This window comes from Podarcis gaigeae, assembly GCF_964106915.1.
Source record: "Podarcis gaigeae genome assembly, chromosome: 5".
In the NCBI taxonomy this organism is placed as follows: Eukaryota; Metazoa; Chordata; class Lepidosauria; order Squamata; family Lacertidae; genus Podarcis; species Podarcis gaigeae.
The window spans coordinates 91,374,999-91,388,055 of record NC_139681.1 but is presented as its reverse complement, the minus strand read 5'-3'; the positions used below and the strand labels follow the sequence as shown (position 1 = coordinate 91,388,055).

Sequence of the window (13,057 nt, the reverse complement as noted above, 5' to 3'; positions counted from 1 at the left end):
GTTGGAAAAGTTTTGTTTTCTATTTTCTAGTTCACACTAGCCTACAAATAGCAGAAGTAAGATTTGCTTCAGAGAAGCTTCAGGTTCTTTAAGTGTCATGCCTGAATGCACTCTAACACTTCTAAGTATATTTGCCAATTGAACTGTAAACCTTTAATTTGGAATCAGTGTTTAATTTTTGTGTGTGTGTGGAACTAAATGCATAAGTTCTAGAGGGGTTTGACCAACTTCTGAAGGATACAAGCCTATAATGGATATTTCTCATTTCTGTCTCGTTAACAAGTATATAAATAAGAGGAGGCTTCGGTAATTGGCTCAGAGTTACTAATGAATTAATTAACTTCAGTCTATTTTACCTAACCTTTAATAATAAGAGTCTTTTTATTTTATTTTTTGGTCTAGCAATAGGCCTGACAGGCTGAAAAAAACCAGACATACAGCAGAGCTCTTGAAAATTAATGAGAAACGAGGAAAGAATCAATGTACATTCTGCTTGCGGAGGACTGACACAAAAAAGAAACAATAAACCATGAACAAACACAGTCAGTTTAAAAAAATAGGTTAGGAAAAGTGGGCAAATTCAATTATAGAAGTAATTAGAAGATATAGGGCAAGGCTGCCGTTTGGGACCATGCCAGAAAACATGAATTAATACGAGTGAATAGAAAGCACCCATGTAGTAATTAAGAGGCAATCACCTATGGCAATGAATACCTGAAAACAGGCTGGGGGGGGGGGAGGAAACCCTAATAATTCAGTGATCAAAAATATTTTAGATGATTAATATGGCAAATTTGCTTTAAAAGACTAATTTCAGGAAAGATATCAAGACAATAGTATGCTGTGTGTTCCTCCTGGCATTTTTATAGCTAATTAAATTTTATAATTTGCAACAATGTTCAAGAGCATTAGCTAAAAAACACTGGAAGTGAAGCTTATGGTACTAGGGCTTTGCAATAGCTGCTCTCAAATCAATAGCTCAAACCAGCTGAACTTGCTTTAAAAATATACTTAATATTTTAAAGGCACTTTGCACCCCTACATGCAAAGAGAAGACTTCAGTTGTTTCAGATCCTTAGACTACTTCATACATTATATTTTTACGGTGCACATTTTAGACAAATGTGCACACAGAACAACACAAAGTGTGGAAGTGACAAAAAATGTATATATGTGATGCAAAAAAATGTGTTTGCAAGTACGAGAGAGAGAGAGAGAGAGAGAGAGAGAGAGAGAGAGAGAGAGAGAGACATAACACCACTTGATGGCAAACTCAGGTTTGCCTCTGTAGCATATAATATAGTCCTAAGAAGAGAGATACTATTATATAAATAATATTTACATCCTCATTTTTAATCATTTATCACAAGGGATGGAAGGAAGCAGGAGTGAGTGTGTTGGCTCTCCCTGACCTCTGCACATTAAGCCATAGATGGGAATGACTCTATGAGCATGCATAGAGCCTGTATCCCTGGCATGAGCATGATTGCAGGCCCCATAACATGTATATATAGTTGTATGCACAGGGAGCTCGTTCCTATCTCAGCCACAACATGCAGAGTTTAAGGGCAGGATCAGCTGCTATGGTACCTCTTCTTCCTAAATGCATGTGAGGAGCTCAGTGTATTGAAGAGGAATAGTAATAGAGGTTACCAGAGCACAGATGACAGAAGTTAGGTAACCCCTGACCAGATAGGGGTGCAGTTGAGCCACTAGCCAAAGCTGATGGAATGCACTCAGTCCCACTGAGGCCACCTGAGCCTCAAGTGGCAGCAGAGAATCCAAGAGTACTCCCCAGCTACATAACCGCTCCTTCAGAGGGAGTGTAACCCCACCAAGAGTAGTCTAGGGAATCACCCACTATCACTGCCTCAGTCTTATCTGGATTGAGTTTCAGTTTGCTGTCTCTCATTCAATCTGTTACTGAGGCAAGTAATAGCACATCTACTGCCACACGTGCAGAGGTAAAGGAGAAGCAGAACTATGTGTCATCAGCATATTGCTGACAACATGCTCCAAAACCCTGGATGACCCCACTCAGTGGTTTTATGTAGATGCTAAATAGCATATAGGGGATAAAACTGAAGAAGAAGAAGAGTTTGGATTTGATATCCCGCTTTATCAGTACCCAAAGGAGTCTCAAAGCGGCTAACGTTCTCCTTTCGCTTCCTCCCCCATAACAAACACTCTGTAAGGTGAGTGGGGCTGAGAGACTTCAAAGAAGTGTGACTAGCCCAAGGTTACCCAGCAGCTGCATGTGGAGGAGCGGGGAATCGAACCTGGTTCTCCAGATTACGAGACTACCCCTCTTAACCACTACACCACACTGGCTCCACTGAGGAACCCTGAGGAACCCCACACTGAAAGCTTCACGGGGTCGAAGACCACGTCTCAAGCATCACCTTCTGGAGACTACCATCCAAGAAAGAACAGAATGACTGCAAAGCAGTGCCACCCACTGTTAACTCGGACATGGTCAATAGTATCAAAAGTCATTGAGAGGTCAAAGAGAATTAACAGGGACATATTCCACCCCCTTCTCCTGACAGGTAACCACACAGGGCAACCAAAGCAGTTTCTGTGCCCAAACTGGGCCAAAACCCAGATTGAAATTGATCTATTAAATCAGTTTCTTTCAAGAGCATCTGGATCTGGCCAATGACCACCTATTCAACAGTCTTGCCCAACGAGACAACTGATTGGTAATTATTTAGATTTTCTGGATCCAGTGAGAACTTTTTAAGGAGTTGTCTTACCACTGCCCCCCTTCAAGCAGGCAGACACCACCTCCTCTCACAAGGAGGCGTTAATCAGGCAGCTGTCCCCTCCCTGCTAGTTTTTAGAGGGGCAAGGGGGCAGAGCGCAAGCAGCCACTCTGACCAATCCAAGTCACGGTGCAAACAAGTCATAGTGAACTACCATCAGTTCTGCCACCTCCTAAGTACTGTTTCTCATCTTAACCCCTTTCAAATACATCCAGTCAACGAGGAGTCCACTAAACTGGATCCTTAACAGACCATTAAGTTATGGCTATAACTTGCTAGTCTGTACTTTTAATTTACAAGCAGAGATTGTGTGAATTTCTGAAACTAGAACTGAAGAATTCCTTATGTACCTTGTTTTGAGTCTGGGATCCATTCCGGAGCCCTGGATGCTCGACGAAAGGGACACCCGACAAAGCACCGTTCTGTGCACACGTGATTTAGCGCTTCTGCGCATGCATGAGCGGCAAAATCGGAAGTAATTTGTTCTGCTACTTCCGGGTTTGCCGTGGACGTTCCATGAAATGGACGCTAAATGGGGCAGACTCACAACGAGGTACTACTGTAATTTTCAATTTTGTGCCTGAAAAGCAACATGAGAACCAGTACTACAACTACTAATTTTGTTACAAACAGAGCTATGTTAGGAATGGATTGAGATTTTTAAGGTAGTATTTTATTTCTAATGACAAAGCACCATAGAAGTTTACACAATCCTGTTCACTAATTAGATATTATTTGGAGGTAGCTGGCAAATGCTGACCTATGCCCCCCCCTTTCTCTCCCATAGTAAAGGAAATGCATTATTTGTTATCATCACACACAGTGCTTCACTATGAGCCATAAGCAACAATCATTGAAAATATTTAACAAACTGGCTGTGATCTTAAGGTAAAGAACTGAAGGAAGTTATTTATTTTAAGAGAGGTAATTATTCCATCTCCTCCTTCTCTGAGCAACTATTTGTATCCCTCATTGGAAGGTCAAAAACATTTCTAATTTTGTGTACCCATCCAAGTAAACCATTCCTTGATTGGAAGGTGGAGCAAAAGTGGTGCAAGATCCAGTGTGTATGTATGAAGCTCCTGGGCTGCCCAGATAACAACACTCCCATCTCGGCCTTACTGATGTGGTCCAAAGGAAAGCACAGCAATACGTTTAGCACTAGCTTGGCTGCAGGAGTTGCGGGAAGGAGGTGTACAAGGCACCATCCAACCATCTTAGGGACTCCACTCCAGATTTGTGTTGGGTTTACTCCTTAGCCTTTTCTTCTCCTGAAGAAATCCCCAAAGGCAGCAGAGGTTTAGGATCAGAATTTTCCATCTCCTAGATGAGCTACCTTCCCAGGTTGATGAGTCCCATCTGCCCCTCACTTCCCTCCACAGCACATGCAGAAACTGCCTTCTTGACCGTTGGACCCACTACTTGTCTCATCCATGCAATCTGCCTGGACCTGACTTTGCATGCAGGGGAAGTCCCTAACTCACTAAAGGTTTGAGACCCATCAGCTACTCTCACCTGGCCAGACAAAGCCATTTCTGGGGTGTGGCTAGTGTTGCACGGTGACAGCTTCTAGGAGTGACAGGTGAGAGCTGAGTGGAGGGTGGGTACCAAAGGCAGACATTGTACCCCAGAAGGAGCACAATGTGTTCCTCATCAGGGGTACTACCCCTCCCCTAACAACCCATAAAACCCAGGTGTAATTATTTATTAACATCACCATTGACCACATCTTCCTAAGAGCCCTGCTGGATCAGACTAAAGGCCCATATCATCATCATCACCCACCCATCATCTAGTCCAGCATCCAGTTCTCATGGTGGCCAGCCAGATGTCTATGGAAAGGTGACAAGCAACAGCACTCTCCCAACAGCAACGGATATACAGAGGATTACTATCTCTGACAGTGGAGATTCTAAACATAGGATAGTCATATCCTACTTTTCTAAGGATAGTCCTGTATGTAACAATGTAAGAATGCACAAAGTATCTGATGGATCAATTCAATGGCCCTTCTAGTCCAGCATCCCACCAACCAGATGACTGTGGGATACCTGCGAGCAAGACCTGATCACAACAGCACTCTGACTTCCTGGGGTTTCATGCAACTAGTATTCAGAAGCATACTGCTTGTGACAGTGGAGGCAGAGCACATCATCATGACTTGTAGCTATTGATAGCCTTATCCACTGGAATACAGTCATTGCTGTATCTTGTTGTTGCAAATTCCATAGTATAACTATCCACTATGTGAAGTAGTACCTTCTTTTGTCTGTCCTAAAATTCATTGGAGGGCCCTGCATTGTAACAATGTGAGAGAAGGGGAGAAAACTGTGTCTTTGTCCTTTTTCTCTATACCATGCATCATTATTTACACCGCTACCGTATTCGACCCTTAATAACATTTCTTCGAACAAATTTATCAACATTATTTAAAAATAGTGGGTAGCCATAGTTTTCCCCCACTGGCAGGGGCAGTGTGCCCCGTTTCACTGCTTGGGGAGAAATGTGAAGTGCTGCCTTGCTTGGCTGCACTGCCCGCCCTGCGGCATCTGCCGCTGGCACCAGTGCTGCCATGCCATTGCCACTGGCAGCGAAACGCCAAATTTTAACGAGAAATATCTTGCCAAAATCTCATGAGATCGCTCACACTCCATCAGATTATGTGAGATTTGGGTGAGATTGAGGAAATTGGTGCCAATGCTGGTGGCAGAGGCGGTGAGGTGGGTGGGGCACCCATGGGGGGCTTCTACCAACTGAGGCAGCTGCTTCACCCTGCCTCATGAGTGGGCTGGCCCTGCCCATTGTGTTGCATCCAATAGTGGCTGGGGAAGCCCAGCCAGATGGGCGGGGTATAAATAATAAATTATTAATATTATTATTATTATTGAGCCATCAGGGGTCTGTTGGCACAACAGGCTTTTCATTTCCTCCCCTCCTTCCATGGACCTCTGATCTGCTCCAGGGGTTCCCGGTATATCTCCTAGTATAGCTGGAAGATAACCCTACTTGAAATCCTGGGTAGCTGCTGCTGGTAAGTGTAGACAATATATACAGTGGTACCTCGGGTTACATACACTTCAGGTTACAGACTCCGCTAACCCAGAAATAGTACCTCGGGTTAAGAACATTGCTTCAGGATGAGAACAGAAATCGTGCTCCGGCAGTGCAGCGGCAGCGGGAGGCTCCATTAGCTAAAGTGGTGCTTCAGGTTAAGAACAGTTTCAGGTTAAGAACAGGCCTCCAGAACGAATTAAATACGTAACCAGAGGTACCATTATATCTAGATAAACTAATGGTTTTACTCAGCATAAGCCAGTTTTCTATCCTATGTTGGTACTTTTTTCACAAACCACAAATTCTGGGGGTCAATATTATTAATCATTTATCTATCACTTTGATGTTATCAGAAGAACATCTTCCCATTTATGCATTTATTAAAGGGGTGGTGAAACATTTGGGCTGCATTGTCTCATTTGCACCCTTCTGGGGGCTGTGTGCCAGAAATGGATGTGGACAGCCAGAGGCTCAACCCTGGCAAACAATAGTCAATAGCAGAGTTCAAGAACACTGCCTAGGCAGGCAAAAACAATATAGGAGAACGTGAAGCAAGACCAAAGGGCTAGACAGAGGGACCACATTTGGGCCCCAGGACTGAGTGTCCTCACCCCTGCTTTAGAAGTAAGCACCAGCCCTTTGAATTGTGCTCAGAAATGAAACTCAGTTTTCCCAGTGCCAAATCCCAGTTAGTAGCCTAATGTGTGTATTCTGAATTAGCTTCCATTCGTCCAGTTTCCAGTCAGTGTTTGAGGGCAATGCCATGTACAAGACATCTAACCTGGACTATACCAGAGCATGATAGCCATAGCCAGGCTTTTCTATCTAGACAGGAGTCAAAGCCATTTTTGCCACTAAGGCAAATCTGTGGAGACAGATCAAGAAGCACCCCCAGATTGCAAAACTGATTCTTTAGAGGGCATGTGACCCCAAAATGGGTTAAGACCAGCTCCCTGGAACAAGTAACCAATCACCAAAAGCACCTCCACACTGTTTGTTTACTCAGTCTGTTAGTGAAATCAAAGTTGAAGTTTTCTCTGCTGCAAAAGTCTGGAAGGTATGACCTTATCATCAGTGTTAGAAACTAATATATGAAAGCTAGGAGCAAAATGGCACCTTAAAACTAGGTTATGGGCACAACAATAGAATGTCTGGGCACACTTTTTTATAACAAGAATACAAAGCTGAAAATGAATGAACTGCAGCTAAAATATTGTGTTCATTTTTCACATGGTCTAGTCCTTCCCCTGCCCACCCCCCTAATATTCTTAAGAGGGTCTCCTCTCCAGTCTTCAGAGAGTATCTGGAAGTGGGGAGGCAGAAAAAGTTTGTCCTTTCCTTCCACTCTGCAGTTTTAATCTGAAATCTTAGGCGCAGTATTGCACCCCGAGCTCAGAAACTGTTCGCACTAATGAAATTCCCTGTCGTAAAACGTGCCTAGAACAATGGGAATTTTGAACACTGCTTATCATAAAATCATAGAATTCTGAATCCAGACAAGGAGAAACTACTTATACATCTGGGGCTGGCACGATTGCAAGGATCTGATGGAAGACCATCCATCATCCACTTGATGGGCTCTCACTCCATGTTTTTTTTGGTTTTGGTTTTTTGGTCAGGGTGAACTCCTTTAGGTTTCATTTCTCCCGTGATTAACCCATGAGGTGGGGAATGCAGGTTTATGTATGGTAGCCAATGTTTTCCTTGTCAAAGGATATTTCATGGAGCATCAATTGAAGTGGGCAGCACTTTAATCTCATCATCACCATTATTGTCATCCTGTTATTAGGTTCATAGACACTGACAAAGCAAAAGCAGCTAACCACTGAATCGAATATTTTGTTATCATGTGCATTGCTATCCAACTAATTTCAATACACACTTCAGCTATTGACCCCTGACTGCATAGTAGTTGGATTTACTCACTACTAGCTTCCATTAGATGGACTAACTGCCACCAGTGGGTGCATTTGGTAGCAGAACAGCTCTACTCCAAATACCCAGGCTGATCATCATTTATAAGAATCAGAGGCAATTATTGTGAGCACGCCCCTTTTCAGGCGTCAAAACCAGAGGGCACACAAAACTGCTGGTAACTAATCGCATTTGAGTGAGGTACAAATCAGAAGTTTTTCTTGCATAAGAAATAAACTGAATGGTAGCTATTTTTTATAATGATATTGGTTCATTTCTTAACAGGCATGTATGGCACAACACTTTGGTCCTTCTAGAGGCATACAATAATCTGGATTATTATTGACTGTGCTGCCCTAAAATATAGCCTCATCCAGTTTGAAATATTCTGGTATAAATTATCCCGATTATACCAGAGATGGAGTAGATGCCCTTCAGGGATGTTCCAGTCCTCCAGGCCTATAATTCTAATTACAGAAACAAGGAGCATCAATTGAAGTGGGCAGCACTTTAATCTCATCATCACCATTATTGTCATCCTATCATTAGGTTCATAGACACTGACAAAGCAAAAGCAGCTAACCACTGAATCGAATATTTTGTTATCATATGTCTGAAGCACTTTTCAAGGATCCCAACAGAGCAGATATGCAAAAAAAATGAGCAATTTTTTAAAAAAAGTGAATAAAAAAAGAAGTGCCCACCCACATGCACCCACATGTTCTAAATATTCTATGAAACATTTTAATTTTTAGGAATTCCACAATGTTCAACTTTCACAAGAACAGTTACCATATGCAACAAATAGAACTTATTGCTCATGTATGCACAAAAACCCTTGCTAAGTGACCAAAACCATGACACAGAAGCATGCCCAATAACTTTTCTAAGAAGTTGGATGTCCAAGGAATGTGTGATTATATAATCCCAAAATCTATTTCAATTATGTTATATATTGTTTTCAGTATTTTCCCACATTGCTCATCCCCAGCCATGTTCTGGGACAATTTCAGTATATCAGTCTGAACATTTCATTCATCAATAACTTGTAAATAAATAGGAGTCTTTCTTTAATGCTTGTCAAAATAATGCATTGCACTTTTTTTTAAGATGAAGGCTACAGCTTTATCTGTAACTATATTTCTATAGTATGCACCTATTACACTTCCAAATATTTTAAACATATATTATTTACAGGATTATTATGCTATTTATATTTTTACTCAACAATTCATAGGGTTGTATCCAATGTATCAGAGAAGATTCACCGAAGTTAATTAACATGACTAACTTAGGTTCTTTGATTTCAATGGGTCATCTCTGAGTGGACCATAGTTAGCTACAACCCATGATTCTGAATTACACGTTCACAATAAACATGTTGAGACACAAATATTGGTGATGTAAATTACATTGCCTTTTCTGTAAATTAAAATAGCCAGTTAAAATTTACTGTGAGATTTTTTAGCGGGTGGGGGTGGGTGGCTGCTGGAAAGATCAAAACAAAGGTCAAAAGTCACAGTGGATAATAGCTGATGGTTTTGATAGTGCTAATTATATATTACGGCAAGGGAAAGGTAGAAAGGGAAATATGAGTGCTAGGAAAAAGACAAACATCCCAAATGCTGAATTTAAAAGAAAGAAAAATAAAGGGAGGAAAACTTTAAATGTCTTTGTAGTTCACTGTCATGAATCAAAGACATAATGAAGCCTGAATTAAAAATGTCAGTTTCTGTGAATGTTGATAACTTGGCTCTTTGTTGTGCAAGTCAAAATGTGTCTATTTGATGGGTTAAAATGACAGTCTGAAAATGGGAGATGGAATAGCTAAGAAAGGGGGGAAGAAAGCCCACCAAAAAAGACATCTTAAAAGTAGGCCCATAATGTAGTACTTTAAGGAGAAGACCTGTAGGGTAGGAGGCAGTATCTTTAGGAAGTAACCAAGCAGCACTAAAAGGCAATGTCCGTGGCCAATCAAAACTATTTCTCTAGCTGCTGGGGCTCTTGCATCTCTCTCTTTACACTAGACTGGAAACCCTTTGTACTAATTGCCAGACTGTACCAGATTTTCTGGTTCAGTTCCATCCTATAATTGACTGACAATGATGGGCAAGGAAGGGGAAAAACTCAAACTCACCACTCCAAGCAGAGGGTCAGAAATGGTTTCACAGGGAGCGCATCATTGCTTGCCACTAAATACAGGGGTTAAGAAAGCATCATTTGCCCTCTCCTCTAATTCCTGGGGTAAAGGGAGAAAGGGGTGAAAGAACAAGACTGGATAGGACAAGAATAGGATCTTACAGACCTGCAGTATGCCCTCTGCAAACAACAACAAGTTTTAATTACAAGCAGGAATGCTTGCAAGCTGCCAGCATGAAACTATGATGACGAGAATGTTATTGTTATGTTTTGCCCACAATTGGAAATAGCCATAACTGACCTCCCATGCACATTTGCAGTTCTAAAGTTACAAAACTCTAAATATGTCTTAAGCTTGAACAGTAGCAAGCATTTGCTAGTATAGACATTTCTTTTATTTGAACTTGACACAATCCTTGTGGATTCTGCAAATAAATGGTTTTCTACCCCCCCCCCCCACATACACACAAATAAAAGGCAGATAACTTGCAATTTCTTATTCTTGCTAGCTATCTTCTAACTGGTTACTATTCTTATATCATTCTTTATTCTCCATATATAGTACAAATGACAGTAATGTGGCTTAAATTAACTAGCTACTGATCTGATAAACGACTTTATTGTTCTTTTTAGGTTTGTAAAGAATGTCATTTGGTAAATAAAGCAACAAGCATTTCTCCATAGGTTTGATATAAACTGCATGTCTCTGACCCAAAATCTTATTTGTTACCCTCCACCCACTAAACTTCAAATACCACCTCCAGCATAGAAACACACACACACACACACACACACACACACACACACATCAATGTACCAAACTCCCTGCTCACATCTTCACAACCTACAAATGAGAAAAAACCAAATGCACCATTCAGCTTTTTAACAACAAAACCCTTTTAGAAAACACAGCGTATTCCAGACCTGATTTCTCTGTCCTTTTTTATTAACTTGACAACCTACAAATGTGTGCCCACCTATGCTATCAAGGCACCTCTTTGCAGGTGATACAGTTTTTAGCCACTCATTTCCCAACCCATAATTAGAAAATGGTACATTTCACTCCAGTCACACCCACTCCATCCCCATTCTCTATCCCCACGTTCATACAGATGTCTTTTTGGATGCAATGAAACTGCTGCTATACATGCTCACAAACCAGAGAGACGTTGCAAAGTTTCACAGCTAGGCCAATCAAGTTGGCATTCCATAAGCAAAGGCAGCAGAGGAGTTAAGCAAAAGCTTACCTTTCAAACCCTGAACAGAGCTGTCTTTATGAGACCTACACCATCTGACAGGTTGCAGAATTTTCTCAAGTACAGTGCCCCGGGCAGGTGAGATTTTAATAGGTAGCAAACACCTGAAAGCAGGACTAGAAAACTCTAGGAAATAAGAAAGCAAACGAGTAAAATGTCTTCCCAGAGACACAGTCAGCTCTTGTGCATGGGGAATTACGAATGCTCTGGCTATAGACTTTTGTCCAAAGCTGTAGTTTTTTTTTCCTCTCCCCCCTTTCTTTTCTCTCTCTCTTTTTTAGCGAAGCTAGATTAGTTCATACAAAACTCAACAATACAGCACTGAAACCCATTGTTGATATTCAACATTTTTCACATAGCGGAACAGAAGAGACAATACGGTATCTAGGAAACCATGGGCTGGATTACAAAGTGATGCTATCTCTTCCTTCTGGTGGGCCTGTAATCCTTTTTTTAACCTACCACAGCAAAATAACATGAAATACAATAACAAAAAAATTAAAAAACCCCTCAGATCAGTCAGACTGCAGTGCCTAAAAAAGAAGAAAAGCAAACTAGGGAAGGTTAAATTAGAATATTTTTTTGTCTATGAAATCTAAATAGATAGATAGATAGATAAATATATATATAAATAAATAAAGGTAACCAAATGCTCTTATGTCATCTCATTTTGTGCTTTCACACCACTACAAAAAGCTGTTATTTGAGACACAGTCAAGAAAGAGCATTATTCCCACGAAAGAAGTCAAGTAGACTTAATGAAGTCAAGTATTTTTAAAAAATGTTTTTATCAGTAATACTGAGACCCATGTATGGTCATTCTGTATTTTCAGGTTTAATGTTATTTCTGTTTCCAGTGTAGCCATGTCTATTAACACATCAATCATAACACTCAAGAGCAAGCTCTATATTCTTTTAGGATTGATGGCAGAATAGTTAGGCTTCTTGTCAAGCTTATGGAACATGTGATTGCATTTATATTCAGATTCTTCAATTTTCCAAATAATTGCTCCAGTTCACAACTAAAGTTGAATGTCTCTGGACAACCCTATTTTTCACTTGAAGAAAGTTGTCTGTATTTCAAATAATTTCCACAGCTCCCTGAATGTTATTGTTTATATTGCATTTAAACTCCCCCAACCTTTAATACCACCACCCTCTGAGTCTCATTCCATTTTTACTAACTCCAGTTCCCATGTTTTCCTCCAAACCCCAAATAGTCTAGGTAGCCACCGAAAGTGATTGTTCCTACCAGTTTCTTTTCATCACTGCTGCAATTGACCAATTGACAACTGATTGATGGTTATCTTTTCACTTCAACAATGAAAGAAATTACCATCACTATGGCTATGTACAGTAAATGCCTCCGGAGTAAATTACATGATTCTAAAATTCTCCTTAGCTCACTTAGTAAAACATCAACACAAAAAGTTTCTTTCTCTTTCTCTCTCTGCCTCTTTTCCAGTATTGCAGATTTGGCCTTCCCTGTCAGCACCAGAAAAGAACTTGACAGCTTCTTTAAAAAGAGGAGTATAAAAGAACTCAAATAAGGGATGGCACAAGGCCTGCCTATGGCTTCTATTCTCTGCAGCTATTCTTCGCAAAGGGGGAAAAAAGTAGGCATGTGAGGAAAGATAAGCCATGTCAGAATACCCTGAGAACATTCCCAGTGACCTTGGAGTTTTGCTGTTTTCCCTTAACTATTCTGTGCTGGAAGAGCTTTTGAATTTTTGAACTTTACAAGTCCACTTAGGCTATTCCAAATATGTAGCGTTCAGTCCAGATACTCGTCTGCCTCTGCTCTGTCAATTAAATCACACAGTGCTAATCCACCTTGTCCAGCATTTACATGGTAATGAAAGTTACATCTTAGGAAAATTTAAAAATGAAATATTTGTCTAATTAATGAATTTGTATAGAACAAATATA

The 13,057-nt window shown here is 40.8% G+C and overlaps 1 protein-coding gene across 8 annotated transcripts in view; it reads right to left on the bottom strand.

Annotated features, from left to right (window-relative positions):
• Positions 1-13,057, bottom strand: part of LOC310845006 (uncharacterized protein) — a 448,061-nt gene that overhangs the window by 155,556 nt on the left and 279,448 nt on the right. The window lies entirely within an intron of this gene.